The sequence below is a fragment of the Danio aesculapii genome, chromosome 7 (genome assembly GCF_903798145.1).
Source record: "Danio aesculapii chromosome 7, fDanAes4.1, whole genome shotgun sequence".
NCBI classification, from domain to species: Eukaryota; Metazoa; Chordata; class Actinopteri; order Cypriniformes; family Danionidae; genus Danio; species Danio aesculapii.
In genome coordinates this window covers 25085918-25103653 of record NC_079441.1, presented here as the reverse complement: position 1 = coordinate 25103653, position 17736 = coordinate 25085918, and the positions used below count along the sequence as shown (strand labels likewise).

At 34.3% G+C, this 17736-nt stretch overlaps 1 protein-coding gene across 1 annotated transcript in view; it reads right to left on the bottom strand.

The window, feature by feature from the left end:
• Nucleotides 1-17736, bottom strand: part of tp53i11a (tumor protein p53 inducible protein 11a) — a 53358-nt gene that overhangs the window by 34065 nt on the left and 1557 nt on the right. Inside the window, exon 2 of the mRNA XM_056461418.1 lies at nt 14476-14583. The gene's annotated coding sequence lies outside the window, so the exon portion shown is untranslated. The remainder of the gene's footprint in view (nt 1-14475; nt 14584-17736) is intronic.

Here is a 17736-nt window from a genome sequence, read left to right as displayed (position 1 = left end):
AAAACTAAACCACGGACAATCACCCACTGCCAGACTTTCAGGATACAGAAACGTGAATTTTCACGAGATTTAGTGTCAAATAAAATTGTATTCTAAATGAACTCAAAATGTCCTACATATTAATTGTTAATATAAAACAATATTTTTTATTTGTCTAGAAAAGGGTTCTTGTTTAAAGACAAAAACTCTATGTAACTAAAGTATTTTTGCAGTGTGGCCAATAATATAATTTAGTGATAAATGGGTTTGAACTCCTGGGTTTGAACTCCTGCAAATGTGTACTGTATTAAGTATTTGCATTCCTCGTATTTTGAGGAAGTAGGTGTTATTGCAAAAAAAATGCAATGAATTACTCATCAGTTACACATACTATATTCAATGCTTTTCCACTATATGCAGTAGCATCCACACACACGTTTATTTCTATAGACTTGGCAGAGGCGTTTGGCTCATCGTCATGGTGCTGGTTCACGATCAAGTCTGATTATGTGGGGGTTGGAAGAGAATGAGAAAAAAATATACATCACATCAGACTGTTCAAACACTCCATGACCTGATAAACAGCGAATGAACATTCTGCGCAAAACACCAACAAACGGAAACCCGTATCAATGCACTGATCCAACAGAACCTGCTGGAAGCGTTGTTTTGCAGGCGTTTGTTGTGTGAATAGCCTTTGCGATCACTGCAGGAACTTTATCAGACAAGACCCTGCAGGACATCATTGAATAACTCTCCATCTCATCAATCTCAGCACTCATCCTCCACTTCCCCCCAAGACCAATACAATCTGCGGCATCTTAACTTACTACCATCATTCTCCCGCTTCCATTACACAAGCCTCTCTGGAATACTCGAGATCCTGTCTGCAATATAACCTGCCTACACACACATACACATATCACTCCTGCTCAACACAGCAACAATCTACTGTTCAGCATTAATAATCAGTGTATTAGTAAGAGCTTATTTCGTTTCCATAAGGGTAAATAATTAACATTAAATTCTTGTCATTAAAAAAAAAAACAGTTTAAGGAACTGTTTGCTTAGAATTTATATAAAGTTCTCACATTAATGAAGACTAAACATCATTCCTCGAACCCACAGCATGCACAAATGTTAATCTTTGCAATAAACATTTATTTATTTTATCGGCTTATTTATCAGGGGTCACCACAGCGGAATGAACCGCCAACTATTTCAGCATATGTTATATGCAGCGGATGCTTTTCCAGCCACAATCCAGTACTGGAAACACCCATATACTCTCATTCACACACTCACTCATACATCACATCCAATTTAGTTCATCCAATTCACCTACATTTCTTTGGACTATAGGGGGAAACCGGAGCACCCGGAGAAAACCCACGCCAACACAGGGAGAACATGCAAACACCACAGAGATATGCCAACTGACCCAGCTGGCACTCAAACCAGCAACCTTCTTGCCACCATCAATAAACATTTTGTATATTAAAAACAGACCAATTGTATAATAATATGCCAAGTAATTTAACATCCCAAATCTTTTTTTATAATATTATTATTATTATTATTATTATTATTATTATTATTATCAACAATATAGTTGCTGATTTGATCTGGGAAAACTAAAACTAAAATAGATTTTCAGGATACAAAAACGTGACTTCTTGCAAGGAGATTTAACGTCAAATAAAATTCTATTCTAAAATGAACTCAATCTACAAACATTTATTAAAGTTGATGAAGGGGTGTGTGCCAATCATTCGCAATTTTTTTGAAATCTGTCAACTTCGACCCTCCAAAATCGGCCTCTGACTTTCAGCAATTAATGACACCTCTAGCATGCAAATCAGGGGAAAAGTCTTGTAGAAATTCTTGTTGTGTTTTTCAAACATTCCTTCTGTATAACACATAAAAGATTAATTTTCTTTGAAGCATGGAGGACTTGGGTTTGAAACGGCTTCAAAACTTAACTTTTAATATATTTTACCTTTGAAAAGCCAATTACTCAGTAAAAGCATCTGTGTTGTCTTTGATATCAAACACTTAAATGTATCCAGTTACTTCAATCAGAATAAACTGCAATCCGATAACTGTTTAATGCACTTCGGTGCCCTTTGTGCATTTACATTTCTATTTGTGTACACAACAACTGCATTATTCAAATTGCCCACTACATCCAATCTGCGACTGTATAATTTCTAAAATAATGTTTATTGCATCAAATGAAATTTAATGCTACATGTACAGATCTAAATGCAATCCCATGATTGATACTCGAATTTAAAAATTTAAATACATTTTTACAACAGCTGTAATGTATTCATGTTAAAGTGGCATTTCCATCAACTTATATATAATTTGTGAGACATTTTTGCCGCAAGATTTCCAACCGTGGTTTAAATCATAAAAGCAAATGTGTTCATAGAAATATTAGTCAATCATATTGACTATTACATAATATAATAATGTATGTCTTGTAATCTTGACGTCATCTTGAAATTCATCAGCATGCAAATTCTTTCAGTTTAGAATTATACTGTGCAACTAAATGTTTATTTATTACCATAAGCACATTACTAATAAAAAATTATAATTTGGGTAATGCTCAGTGATCCTCTGGGTAATTTCATTTTTCTGTTAGTCCAAGAATGAACTAATGCAACGCTTGGTTAACGCAACCTCTGAAACAAAACGCCAAATTACAGAGCACATTTGACACAGGCTTGGCATGCTACCTCTGTTTGCTCTGAGGCTGAGATTTGGTGTAAGGATGCCTGTGAGCCTCTGCTGCCGACCACTGATCACCTGCTTTCCCCAAGGTGAACTTGCTAGCTATCAATGGATGACAGTTTCAGGTTCTTTTCTATGCTAAAGACACGCCAGAAACCTAACTAAATGCAAAAAACAGCCAAAAACATCTTCAAATGTCACTCGATGTGCCCTTTAAAGTAGCGTTCAGTTGGACATAGCCTCCACCTTTTTTGAACACAGACAGTATTTGATTTGGATTGTATCGGACTTGATTGGATAAAGATCAACACTGGTTTTTACGTGGTACAGTTGTAGTCAGAATTGTTAGTCTCCCTGAATTATTAGCCCCCCCTCTTTCCCCCAGATAAAATCTGCTTTTATTCTATCAGAAATAAAACAAATAAGACTTTCTCCAGAAGAAAAAATATTATCAGACATACTGTGAAAAATTTATTGCCCTGTTAAACATAATTTGGGAAATATTTGAAAAAGAAAAAAACCTAATTTAAAGGGGGGCTAATAATGCTGACTTCAACTGTATAAGGCTCTATTTATCCTGAACTAGCTGACAATATAATTTTTTAATAATTCAATCAATCTAAAAAGATTAACATGCACATGCTCCCCAGCACTTGTCACTTTTCGGCCTGTTGCTCAGTAACCTTCTTATGAAAGAGTCCTTTTGACCCTAAACAAACAGTTTTGGCAGTAATCTAGTCATTAACTGCTTCCTCCTGCTTAAGAAAACATTGCATCCACGCGAGGTGGAAGAGGTTTTACTAAAATAGCAGCATTTGAATGTGAAGAACCCTTCACAACCCAGACATCTCAGAGCTTCAGCAGCAGAGATGAACATCCCGATCTCATGTCTACACATCAGTCCAGCTTTTACCATGACAACACTCTCATACACTCAGCAGATAAGAAAGGTCAATGCAGATCTAGGTGGGATTTAGTCATGCATAATACATGAACTGGGATCTGAAAAACTAAATATTTCAATGCAAGCACAAATTCCGCAAAGGTTCTTAATACAGGGCAAGTGCATACTGAGCTCATGGAAATCGATGAGATGGAGCAGTTAAATATGTGTCAACTATGTAATCTGTTTCAGCCAATGCATCAGTGCAGTGTTATGTAGTTTCCATTTCAATAGTCACGGAAAGCTATTATGATGCAATGCCTTCAGGTTCAGAGTCATTAGTTGCAAGCAGAACCAACACGTTTGAGAGAATCTGAGAGTCTCTGCAAGTGTGATGCTTAAGCTGTCAAGCCTGTCATATTGATTTGAAGAGGTCTACATGACATTCTGCTGGATCCGCTGCTCTGAAAGCATGTCTACACCTTAGTTTCATAAGAAACAAGCTTATGACGGTAAATGTTCTTGTTGCAAACTGCTGATGCTTTTATTATGGTATACGGCAATATCACAGTATTGATTAGATTTTTTGGTTATTATACCTGTTATAGTAGAGTAGACTTTATTATCTATTCATGTTCAGAGTAGGCATGGGTCGATAACCGGTTTTAAGGTTTGTCACAGTTTTGAAAAGTCAAAGTTTTAAAACTGTCAAAATTTTCTGTTATACCGTTCTTAAGGTATTTGTAAGGTTTTTTTTTTTTACATGTTTTTGTAACTATTTAATTGAGGGGTTTTTTTTAGGGCAACAGTATCTCCAACAGAAAAGGGCCCTCCACATCAAAACCTTGTGATCAGTCCATGATTCAGGAAATACCAATACAAAAACAAATCGCTTTTAAACCAACATGCCATAGACCTGAAAAGTGCAATGACTCACTTTATATTCACAGAAAAGAAAGATATCCAAAGATGCCTTTTCAAGTTGTAAAGAAATCAGTGTTTTTGAAACTAATGAAGACAGCAGAAGTCAATGAGTTATTTTAATTATTTAGCCTGACATGTTTATTCATTTATTCATTCATTCATTCATTCATTTTCTTTTTGGCTTTGTTCCTTTATTAATCCGGGGTCGCCACAGCGGAATGAACCGCCAACTTATCCAGCATATATTTTACGCAGCGAATGCCCTTCCAGCCGCAACCCATCACTGGGAAACCCATACACACTCATACCCGCACACATACATACACTATGGACAATTTAGCTTACCCAATTCACCTGTACTGCATGTCTTTGGACTGTGGGGGGAAACCGGAGCACCCGAAGGAAATCCACGCAAAGGCAGGGTGAACATGCAAACTCCACACAGAAATGCCAACTGACCCAACCGAGGCTCGAACCAGCGACCTTCTTGCTGTGAGGCGACAACACTACCTACTGTGCCACTGCGTTGCCCCTGACATGTTTACTCTTCCAAAATATTTTGAATGTTAAAATAAAATATGCCGTGTTCAATGGGGAAAAAGTCGTTGTTTTTAACCCAGACATTTAAAAAGACCGTATTTTAGAGCAGTAATCACAAAACCATGATATTGTGAAACCGTGATATTTTTATCCAAGGTAATCGTACTGTCAGAATCTTATACCGGCCAATGCCTAGTAAAGAGTAAATAAATGCCTCAAACTAATTAAATTGCAAAAGGATGATAAAGTACAACCAGTAACACTTTACACACTCAGAAATAATGGTACAAAAATCGGTCACTACGGTAGCACTTTTTCAAAAGCAGGGTACCGTTTGTACCATACCTTTAGGGTAAATTTTTGTACTTTTATGGTACTATGAGGAGATCATTTGTACGTTTTAGGCAGTGCTGAACAACATCGTTTGAGCATTGATATCACAATGTGTGTGTCTGCAATAGTCACATCGGAGGATTAGATTATTTATTCAAGATTAAAAGACATTATTGCTTTTTCATTATGAGGACCATGTTACTTTGACATTTGATTGTTCAATTTCTAAATATAAATAGTGTTAGACTCTCAGGAAAAACCATAAAGCACTGTTTATTTGTTCATTTTGCTTGTAATTTATTATAATTAATGCAGATGCGCTGCATAGAAAAAGACTTGATCATCCCAGTCGATCTAAATTAATAAAATCTTTCCAAATAGAGATATTCAAGTAATCTGGTGAAATTATATTCGTATCGCAATAAATGATGCAGCAAAACAAAACATTGCAATTTCAGATATTTCAATATTGTCCGGCCCTAGTTTTAGGTATTAATATGTACCTGTAAGGGCAAATTAGAAGCAAAAATGTACCTTTTAAAAAAAGGTACCGCCCCAGTGATAGATTTTGTACCTTATTTCTGGGAGTGTACAATAAAGTCTCATTAGTAAATGCTAGTGGGTTAAAATCAACAGTGCAAAAAAGACAGATTTATAAGTTACAGTAAAGAGTTTACAACTCTTTAATAAACATTTAATAAAACCATTATGATTTTTAATCAGATTACAAATACAATTTTAACTAGGCATGGGCCGGTATAAGATTCTGATGGTATGATAACCTTGGATGAAAAATATCACGGTTTCACGGTATTGTGATTACTGCTCTAAAATATAGATTTTTTAAATGTCTGGGTAAAAACGAAAACTTTTTCCTGTGAACACAATATATTTTACTTTGAGAAATCTTTATTATATTTTGGAGCAGTAAGCATGTCAGGCTAAATAATTTAAATGAATCATTGACCTCAGCTATCTTCGTTTGTTTCAAAACAACAGATTTCTTTACCATTTAAAATGGCATCTTTGGATATCTTTTCTGCTGGAGATACTGTTGACTTAAAAAAATTATTTTAAAAATCTTACATATACCATAGAAACGGTATAGCAGATTTTTATTTTTTCAAACGATGGTATACCTTTAAAATGGCTATTGTCCCCTAATATCAACACACTTAAAATATTTTGTCACCTAATAAAAGCTTTTGTAGTTTTCAGGTTAACAAATGGATCATTCTAAAAGCCTTATAAGAAATAAAATAAAATACAAATTATTATTCACTGTATTTTGAAGTGTCTGCAATATCAATATTGTGCATGTTTATTATCATGCCATAGTGAATTATTGATTCTTCAATTTTTGTAGTAACAAAGCACAAACAGTGCTCAGAAATAGACTTGAAACAGTCTATTTATTGATCTTTGAATGTGCATTCAAACACCCAGTGCTACCTTTTCTGTCATTACAGATACAGAAATCTCACATGGCAATTTGTGTGAATTGTGCCTCCTGGCAGAAGGAACGCTCTGCCTGCTGTGTGGAAGTCCAAGATCTGCTCTTAGTCACCTCGGTGGAAATAATGGGAACAAGCAGTACAGACCTGCTGAAGTAAAGCAGAGCTGACATAATGCTCATATTCCAACCTATGAGGTGATTCATCAGCAGGAACAGACGGCTGCTAAACAATGAGCACTTTTTCCACCAGAAGATCGAAACAAAAGGCGACAGCAACACAACTTCACAATGCTGAAGGAAAATCATTCCATTCTCAAAAGGTTACAGTTCATATTGTATATTGTTCAATCCACAGAATGTATCATGTAAAAATGTACTCTGGGTTCCACACAATTGATTTGTGTTGGGGCAACATGAAGGAATTAAGTTAACATTAGTTTTTACAAATTTAAGTACATTGAACATAAAAACAATCAAGTTGTCCCATAAAAACATCAGGAATCGTGTTGTTTCAGCTCATTTTAAATAAATAGTTTAAACAAATAAACAATCTTTTAGTGTAAGTTTGCACATAAAACAGATAATTCATTTTCCTTTGACTTAGTGCCTTTATTCATCAGTGGTCGTCACAGCGGAATGAACCCTCAACTTATCCAGCATATGTTTTACACAGCGGATGTCCTTCCAGCTGCAACCCAACACTGGAAAACATCCGTACACACTCAGTCACACTCATACGCTACAGCCAACTTAGTTTATTCAATTCACCTATAGCACGTGTCTTTGGACTGTGGAGGAAACCGACGCCAACACGGGGAGAACATGCAAACTTCACACAGAAATGCCAACTGACCCAGCCGGGACTCGAGCCAGCGACCTTCTTGCTGTAATTTGTCATTTCAGAAAATAGTTAAAAGTCAGATACATTATTTATTATATTATAATAGTTTTGCCAGTGTTGAAACTATTCAATAAAAACTTACTAATTCATATGGGAAATAGCAACATTTCTTATTTCGGTTTAATTTTTAAAGATTTTTTTTTTACCTAACCCCTAAAATTAAATTCTTATAAAATAAATCATTCTTGAAATATTCTGCAACAATCTATACTCACCCTCATATTGGTTTAAACCTATTTAAAAAAAACTGTAAATGATGACAGAATTTTCATAAAAACAGCTAAAACAACATTACTCAAAGAATCTTGCAAAATATTCTAATATTCTAATTATTTTTTTTAATTACTTTACTTTACAAAGAAATATGAAACGTGAAAGTGCACTGTCTGACCAAAGTTCTATGTCCATGTCATAAATGAGTAGCACAACATATGAACCAATTGAAAAAAAACAACATAAATTATATTAAAATTACAGTAGCACCCAAAGGACTCAAATTATAGTAGAAGCGTACAAGTGTTTTTAGACCTCAGCTTGCTTTATGCTAAAAGATATGTAGCTTTGCTATGGACAAAGATACTCAATGCATAAGACAGATGTTGTCAAGCCTGCTATTAGAAAAAAATAACTTGCATACTAAAAGCTAAACAGCACGTATTTGAAAACATATGGAATCCTTTCATCAGTTATATCAGAGGAAAAAGTTGATGAATGATTTTTGTGTGGACAATACACACTCTTCAATATATATATATATATATATATATATATATATATATATATATATATATATATATATATATATATATATATATATATATATATATATATATATATATATATATATATATATATATATATATATGTATATACACACACACATACATACATATTTTCTGTACATTGTACCCAGTATGATAATAATGATCACTTCCAAATAGATTAACATTAACAAAAAATGAGCTTTTTTTTTGTTTTTGCTTGGTTGTTTGTTTTTTGTGTAGTTTTTAATATCTATCTATCTATCTATCTATCTATCTATCTATCTATCTATCTATCTATCTATCTATCTATCTATCTATCTATCTATATATATATATATATATATATATATATATATATATACACACACATATACATACATATATACATATACATTCATATACACACATACATACATACATACATACATACATACATACATACATACATACATACATACATACATACATACATACATATATATATATATATATATATATATATATATATATACACACACACTTCCTTTTATTTTGTATATTTTGTAAAATGCAGCAAGGTAATTATTGTAAAAAAAATTATGTAAAATGTTCATTTCAATGTGTACAAACTGAAAATGAAAATATTATAGCAAAAAAATTTAAATTACAGTAGCTGTGATATAAGGTTAATGGCGCATGCCAAAAAATCTAAGAACATGGACTAATGACTTATAATACTGGCCAAAATGCTGAACTGACCAAACAAAAATTTTAAGTTACCACAGCAATAATTGGATTCACCCACAGTAAATCTGTCTCCCACAGTCTTCCTCTCCGATGGCTCAAAGCAATAATAAACCAAGCCGTTTGTTTACACTAGCTGGAAAAGGTTATCTATAATACACCATCTCTGAACACGAACATCAAGTTAACAAAAGAAACTGGTTGAGCGTAAAATTACAAGCCTGCTTCTCAATCAAACTTTTGACAGCATCAAATCGTAGTCTCTTTAACAATTATTCCGTGGTGACTTCAAACACAGGCCAAAACTAGATGAAACGCTCTCATTTCTATGCAAAGCGTCTAAACATCAATCTTTAATTCTGTGTGAACAGTTTAGCCAGATTTACTCTTCTATCAACAAGTGTGTTTATTGTTATAAAGTTCAGTAATTTGCAGAATGACATCTGAAGTCTTTCCTAATTAACCGAAGCCCTTGTGGGAAAGGATATAACGCATTTGAAATACACTTGACGCTGTGGAAGAATGTTCAGCATTTAGCCAAATCTGTCAGTTATACAGTCTACGTTTATAAAAATAAATTAGTCCAGCTAAATATTTGAAATGCTCTTGCCAACGAGGTTCCTGACAAAACCCCCCCCAAAGCTAATTAAGCTGGAGGATGAAAAAAATCCCTCTCTGCTGGCGTGCAGTCATCTGTGCCGGACAGTGAAAGGGTGGAGGATGTTCTTTCCATGGCCATTTGTAAGGAAAAAAATCAATTTGGTTTATATTTAAAGGCTACATCCATTCAGCACTTTCTTTCACAATGGGCTCATTTGCATCTCATTTCACATGGTTAAGTGGCATGGAACCCTCATATCTTATACAGTGGAGAATATAAGTAGAGGGTCAACTGGCTATTTGTAGAAGGATAAATGCTTTATTGATCTGATGAGAAACTCAGTAAGTTAAATAATTGCCCTTCCTAATACATGAGAGGCAATCAGCCAATAAAGTGAGAAATATGTCACTGTGTTGCTTTAAATGACAACATGTTATCATCCAAAGTCAAATTTGTCATATTAAAATCACAATCATTTGCTAAACATCATGTTATCTTGGATGTTCCTGACTTATGTGAAATCTGCTGTAACCTCAAATAAACCCAGGACAAACATACAGAAACTAAGCATCACATTATAACATCATTTATCATTAACCTTAATCGACCCACCATCTGTGCCTCTATTACTTTACAATACTGCACATAACAAACCGAATTTAAACAAAGGAAGTGATTCACATTTTTAAAAGCTTGTTTAATAAATACCTTTTAACGATTTTCGTGCAATATATGATAAAAATCCTTAGGAAACAGCCCAAACCAATGCTTTTAAAAAAAGAGCCAATAATGATTTTTGGTTGTGTTAAAAAAATTTTAATAAATGTAAAAAAAATGTTTACATTTTTTGTATATAAAATTGCAAATAATTTATATGGGCTGAATTTAAACATTCATTCATTCACTTTCTTTTCGGCTTAGTCCCTTTATTAATCAGGGGTCGCCACAGTGGAATGAACCTTTCCAGCCGCAACCCAACACTGGGAAATTCCCATACACTCTTGCATTTACACACACTATGGCCAATTTAGCTTATTCAATTCACCTATAGCGGATGTCTTTGGACTGTGGGGGAAACCGGAGCACCCGGAGAAAATCCACGCCAACACAGGGAGAACAGGCTAACTCCACACAGATATGCCAACTTACGACCTCCTTGCTGTGAGGTGATCGTGCTTCCCACTGCCCCACCGTGACGCCCCCTGAATTTAAACAAACGATTTAATTTAGTAATGTTCAACTTAATTTGTTTAAATTCAGCCCATATAAATTGTTTGCAACCACTTTACTAAAAATTAGTAAATGCAATGAATCATTATTTTCAGTGTATGTCTAAATATTAAAATTGAAGAAAATATAAATGTACATGAATTAGCCACATAAAACCAACTACAATTATTTAACAAGAATAATAACTACAATACTAATCACAAATATAATAATAGCAAACTAGTTAATATTGTTGGAATTATGTTTTTTTTTGCAGAAATATGACCATATTTGCCTTCTCTACTAAACATAAATGACACCTCTCCTCCCTTGGCTCGATCCATTATGAGATTAAAATGATGTAGTAAAAAATCCAATTTCCTATTATGAAAGTACAAAATAGAGCCGGATAAAGATTTGATCCCTTCATTTCTCGAGTCTTTCATCTCAATAAATGAGACTCAAAGGTCCAGGAGCCTCATGTATCAACGCTGCGTACGCACAAAAACTTTGCGTATGCCAGATTTCATGCTCACGTTTGGATTTACTAACGATGAAATGAACATGAGAATGTGCGTTGGTTCACGCCAACTTCATTTCTGGCCTACGTGCATTTCTTGTGTGTGAATGTTTTATTTCCATTGGTGACTCCTAGAGGCAATAAGTTAATTTGCACACTACAAAGCATCTTTGAGCTGTGCAATGGCAGCTGTATGGGATGGGATCATCCGCATGTCTAGCAGATTTATAAGGTTTCCATACCATGCAGTTGACCAGCCAAACATTAAAGCGCAATTTGCAGCGATCGCCGGTTTTCCCAATGTAATCAGAGCGATCGACTACATGCACATTGCTATAAAGGCGCCATCTGAAGACGAATTTGGATGAATCAGAACATTTCCATTCAATGAATGTGCAAATAATATGTGACGCTCAAATGCGCTTAACATAATACACACACTTATTATTGATTCCTACTCGTCTTCCTTGTGATGAAGAGTAGGCCAAATCTGATATGTAGTGGGGGAAAAAATAAGAATGAATTCATCAGACGCTGGGTTCGAACAGAGTCCATGATCGAACGTGTCAAAACATGTTGCCATGCGCTTTACGAGCTACGCCACTCACGCTGCTATAGACGCCACAAGATTTTACACCTTCACATCAGACCATTTCTTTTTAAATTCACTCGCAGAGCGATGTTCAGACCCCACTGTGTTAACCACATCAGCTAAACTCTCCCACAATATTTTTTTCTTTTGTTATTAATTCCGGAGGACAAACTTGCAAATAACACAGTTTTTCTCCAGTCTACCTCTGATTGGAGCACCTCCAATTCACATTCTGTTCAAAGTTTCTCTTTTTGCTTGCTTTTGCCATTGCTTTTTCGTTTGGTTTTGCTAAAGTAGAGTCATTAGCATATTCATACAGAGTAGGAGGCAGGGAGGGGTTTTGCGCTCATGCACATGCGCTCAGTTTCACGTTAATTTGGATTTACAAAAAAAATATGCGTGGGATTCCGCGTACGCAGTGTTTCATACAACTGAATTTTTTACTGCGTACGCACATTTACAGCTTTGTGCATACGCAATGTTTTAGTATGATTTCAACGCAAGTCAAGTAAAGCAACGCAACTGATGTGGGTAGGTCATGTGATCAAGACAAAATGTCAGATTTAGTATGTCGGAGTTTCATTTAAACGACTCGCATTCATTCGGTGTAGAACATACTTTTCTAATGGTCGAGTAGTAAATTCTAATTCTAATGGAGCACCTACTGAGTAGTAGGCGATTTTAGACGCAGCCTAGTTGTTCCATGTCTTCATTTCTTTTACTACTGTACAACAAAGCAAAGTCTGATTCAGCACTGATTTCTTGTGGACAAGCTAAATAGTGCAACAATGATTCAGAGCACATATGTGAGCTGCTCATACATCATATATATGGTTAGAATTATACTGCTGCAAGTGTACAGTAAGCGGATGTAAAAAATAATTATAAATTACAGTTATATTACCTATAGGTAACTGTTTGGAGTCAAATGAGGGCCTTATACACTTGCAGCATAAAACTTTTGCAAACAAAAAAATGATGTATTCAGCAAAATATAAATAAATGCAAATCCCAAAGAAAAGCCATGTTGATTTCCTCTGTGATGTCATGATCACAACTGACGATGTCACTTCTTGTAAAAAGAATAATGTTCTTTATTTTTATTTATTATTTTTTTCCTCTTGAAACTTCATTCTCCAGTTTTTTTGGGATTTTTTTTTGCTTAATACTTTTTCGTCTGCAAAACTTTTATTTTATGTTGCAAGTATATAAGGCCCTGATTAGACTTCATATTTTTATTCACTTCTTCATGTAAAGTCGCATTTTTCCAATGCTCTTACTTTTTTAATTGACCACTCAGGCATTTAAAAGTCAATGAAGCGCCATAATCTGCATTCTCGTTCATCTGAGGACCCAGCCCTACTTATATGCGGTTTTCTTGACAAATAATCTTGTAAGCAAGATCACATGATGATCACGACAGCTTCAAGTACAAAAACTGCAACAGGAATGTATAGATAGAGACAGACGAGGGCTTTAATGTGCAGTGTTAGGGAGTCAGATGCATCTGAATGAAATGTCTGGGGTGGGCATGGTGTTCAAGATTAGACTAAATCGCTGACTTCAAACTTTAATCTAATCCTGGCAGCAATTTGAAGCTAAAAGTGAAGCATTTATAATCAGGATGCATGTTGTTTATATGCCCTGAAAACTTGCAGGACATTTCGCTCATCACCAGAGGGCCAGCTCTACTGTAATAGTCCAAACAATTCTAAACCTTATACCTACAAACTTACCATTGAAATGCAGTCATGGGAACAAAAGTTTCCTTCTGGTCCTTTTCTACCCTTGGGTTACTGATGATCCGGTCATTTGACTAAGCACAGAGCCATTACCTCAATCAGAGCTGTTAATGTTTCACTTCATGAAGCACAGCATGCATCTTCTACAGTGACTCACATAAATGCTTCATCTACAGACCACAACGTCTAAGAGTCACAATGTCTAAAAAGGCTTTGGGACACATCTCATTAAATACTATGTTAAGTGTCCTGATTGTATTGACTCTTGTGACCATGGCAAATTAAGACTGGGCAGTTAAAGCAATTAATAAAAATAATGCAATAAAACAATTACCCCAATTAATCAGACCACTAAGCCCCTGACATACACGCACATTCCATGAAATGCCTTTTCCATTAGTGCAATTCAAGTTTAAATCACTTATTTTTGGTGCTTTTGGAAAATAATTTATTTATTCTACACACTACAAACATGTTGCTAATTCACAAATACTATATAACATTTCTTAAATCAAAACAGTTTATGAACATAACATAAACCACAAACACAGTTATAAACAACTTACTTCTACTCAACCAAGATGGACGCAGAGCTCAAATATGCCACTTTCTGAACATATGGTCCAGTGCGTTCCTGTAAATTCTCAGATATGCATTCCACCATCTACTGAGATCTGAGAAACAGAGAATATATGATTAATTAATGCAAAGAAGGTTAAAAGAGTCAGACAGAGCACAGGGGACTCACCCAATTAACAACGTTTACTGTAATATACATTATGTGCTTATTTCAGTTCAAAGTAAAACAACCGCAAAACTGTTATGAACCGTTTCTAGTTTACCCATTTGTAAGTTTTGACTCCAACTGCAGATTTTTTAAATCTTTTCTGTGTTTTATTACTATTGCCCTCTGTACAGCTGGACTTGGTACTATGATGCATTTTGAGGTATCAAGTAAAGCTTTACAAATGTTATACATGTTATATGTTATGGGCTACACAATATATCGTTTTAGCATTGATATCGCAATGTGATCCTTTGCAATAGTCACATAGCGAGTATATGCAATGTAGAGTCTGGAATAAAATTGATCATTTCACAAGTGTTTATTTTGAGGCCTGTGACTGTGTGAGGGTTTTAAAAGCATTCAGACATTGGAAATTGTACCGTTTGTAACTTAATTTTATTGAATTGTTTATAAAATTAAGACTATGTAGTATAATTTTACATTTGACTGTTCAATTACTGTATATCTGAATACATTTTGACTCCTCAGAAAACAATATTTATTTAATTAGCATATTTTTCTTTATTCAATCTAAAATTATTGATTCTTTACAAACATTTATTCAACTCATCTAGTGAAATTGTATTCATATCGCAATATATTTCATAAAATAAAAAAAATAAAAAATTTAAAAAATTATAATAAATAAAAAATAATTGATTAATAAAAATAAATAAATAAATAAATTAATTAATTAATTAAATAAATAAATAAATAAATAAATAAATAAATAAAAATAAATAAATAAATAAAAAAAATCGCAATGTGTTAATTTTTTCAATATCGTGCAGCCCTAGTTATTGTTATAAATAATGTTGTCTAATACACTGTAGTTAAATCTTTATGTGCGCAGATGATGCTATAGCACAATTCTTTTTATGAAATTTTTTTTGGGAGAAATTATGGATTTTTTTTAAATAACTTTTTATGCAGTGTGTAAAACAGCTCTATATGAAAAAAACATCCAGATGAGTTTTAAATCTGAAAGTACACCATGTATAAAGCTATTGGGCTTTATTTCAACTATCTAGGCACAAAGTCTAAAGCAATAAGAGCGTGTCCAAATCCACTTTTGCTATTTTAAAGATGGAAAAATACGATTTGCACCACGACGCATGGTCTAACAGGGTTGTGCTTAATCTCTTAATGAGTTATGGGTGTGTTTTGAGCATAACGTACATTAAACCAATCAGAGTCTCATCTCTCATTCCCTTTAAGAGTCAGTTGTGTCACGCAATGGTGCATTTGCTATGTACATGGCGGACATTGTAAGAGGAAAAACTGAACGCTTAACTGGCGAGAAAACAGTTAAACAGAACATCTGCAACGCGAGGATAAAGAATAAGCCTCCTACAATCAACCTCTTTACTTTCTCTTTCCTTTACTCTTTACTTTCCTGGAATAAGGAAACGGTGTTTTACACACTCCACTAAAGACATCCATCAGCCTACATATTTAATTTTGTTTGTTAAGCACAAAGACATTGCAATATCGATGCTGAAACGATATATTGTGCAGCCCTGTACTGCGATATGAATACGATTTCACCAGATAGCTTAAATAGCTGTATTTGGAAAGAAATCCATTAATTTACATTAAATGAGGGTGATTTTGTGAGGGTGATAATTATAATCATGTATAAAAAAAATAAACAAACTGCAATCAAAACTACTTACAACAGAGCAAAGAAAAAAAGTCAAATAAACAGGGCTTAATGGTTTTCTGGAGAGTCAAACAGATTTCAGTTACAGAAACTGAATAATAAAATGTAAAATAACACTATAACGTCTTCATTGTATTAATAATTAATATTATTTAATTAAAACTTTAAATCTTCATTAAAGCTACAAGTATACTTTTTTGTGCCCAAACATTTTAAACTCTCTTGAAACGCCTTTAAAACACATATAAGGTTTCACTGGGTTATGGTTATACTTTGCCATGTATTCTCAACTGTTGTGCTGATCAACTATAATCCCAAATCAACATTGCATATCCTGGAATGTGACTACTGCGTGCACACACATTGTGATACCGATGCTAAAACTACATATTCTGCAGCCCTATTCAGGTACACTTGAAACAGTAGAACAATCACCACACATTACAGGGAAAAGGGCAATGACATTAAGTGACAACTGTTTTTTGTCATGATGAGAATGTCATTCAGTCAAATAGCCCCAGTTGCATCTCTGCAGTCTACATGGTATTTGGATCGAATAAAGTACATATAACTATTTCAAACCCTTTTAAGACACTGCAAATGAGAAAATTAGACCTTGGGTGCCATTATTGCACTTAGTCTGCAAAACACTCTCTGACCACTGACGCAGTAAGTGCTTCAGGCATGATTTTGTGTTTGTGAAAAATAGATAAGACTGTTATACTAGTTTTCAACGCTGTCAAATAAAAGGCGTAACAGTACATTTGAATTATGACTTTAGCCCACTGCATAATAACTTTTACATCAGTCGATTACAAGCAGGCATGGGATGATAACCATATTCAAGTTATACCGCGGTTTGCAAAGTCAAGGTTTTAAAACCGGCAACACATGTAGCTATATCATTCCTATGGTATGTTTAAGATTTTTTATTTAGGTTTTTTTTTGTTTTGTTTTTAGGATAACAGCAAAAAAGAGATCCAAATATGTTGTTTTAAATTGTAAAGAAATCTGTGTTTCAGAAACTGATGAAGACAGCAGAAGTTAATGATCCATTTGAATTATTTAGTCTGACAGGTTTACTGCTCCAAAATATTTTAAATGTTTCTCAAAATAAAATATATTGTGTTCAAAACTACAGTTCAAAACTAGATTAAAGACCTATCTTTTTAGTAAAGCATACACTCAGTGCATCACTTAACAGTATGATACATGAATGTGCTCCACACAGGTTTCTGCATCTCGTTTATCTACACTATGAACAGCAGTTACGCTAATTATTCTCTTTATTCTCTATTTCCACCTGAGGATACTCATCCCAAGGCCCTCAGACCACTCAGTGCCATCCGATTCGATCCAAGACCAGCGACAAGATGA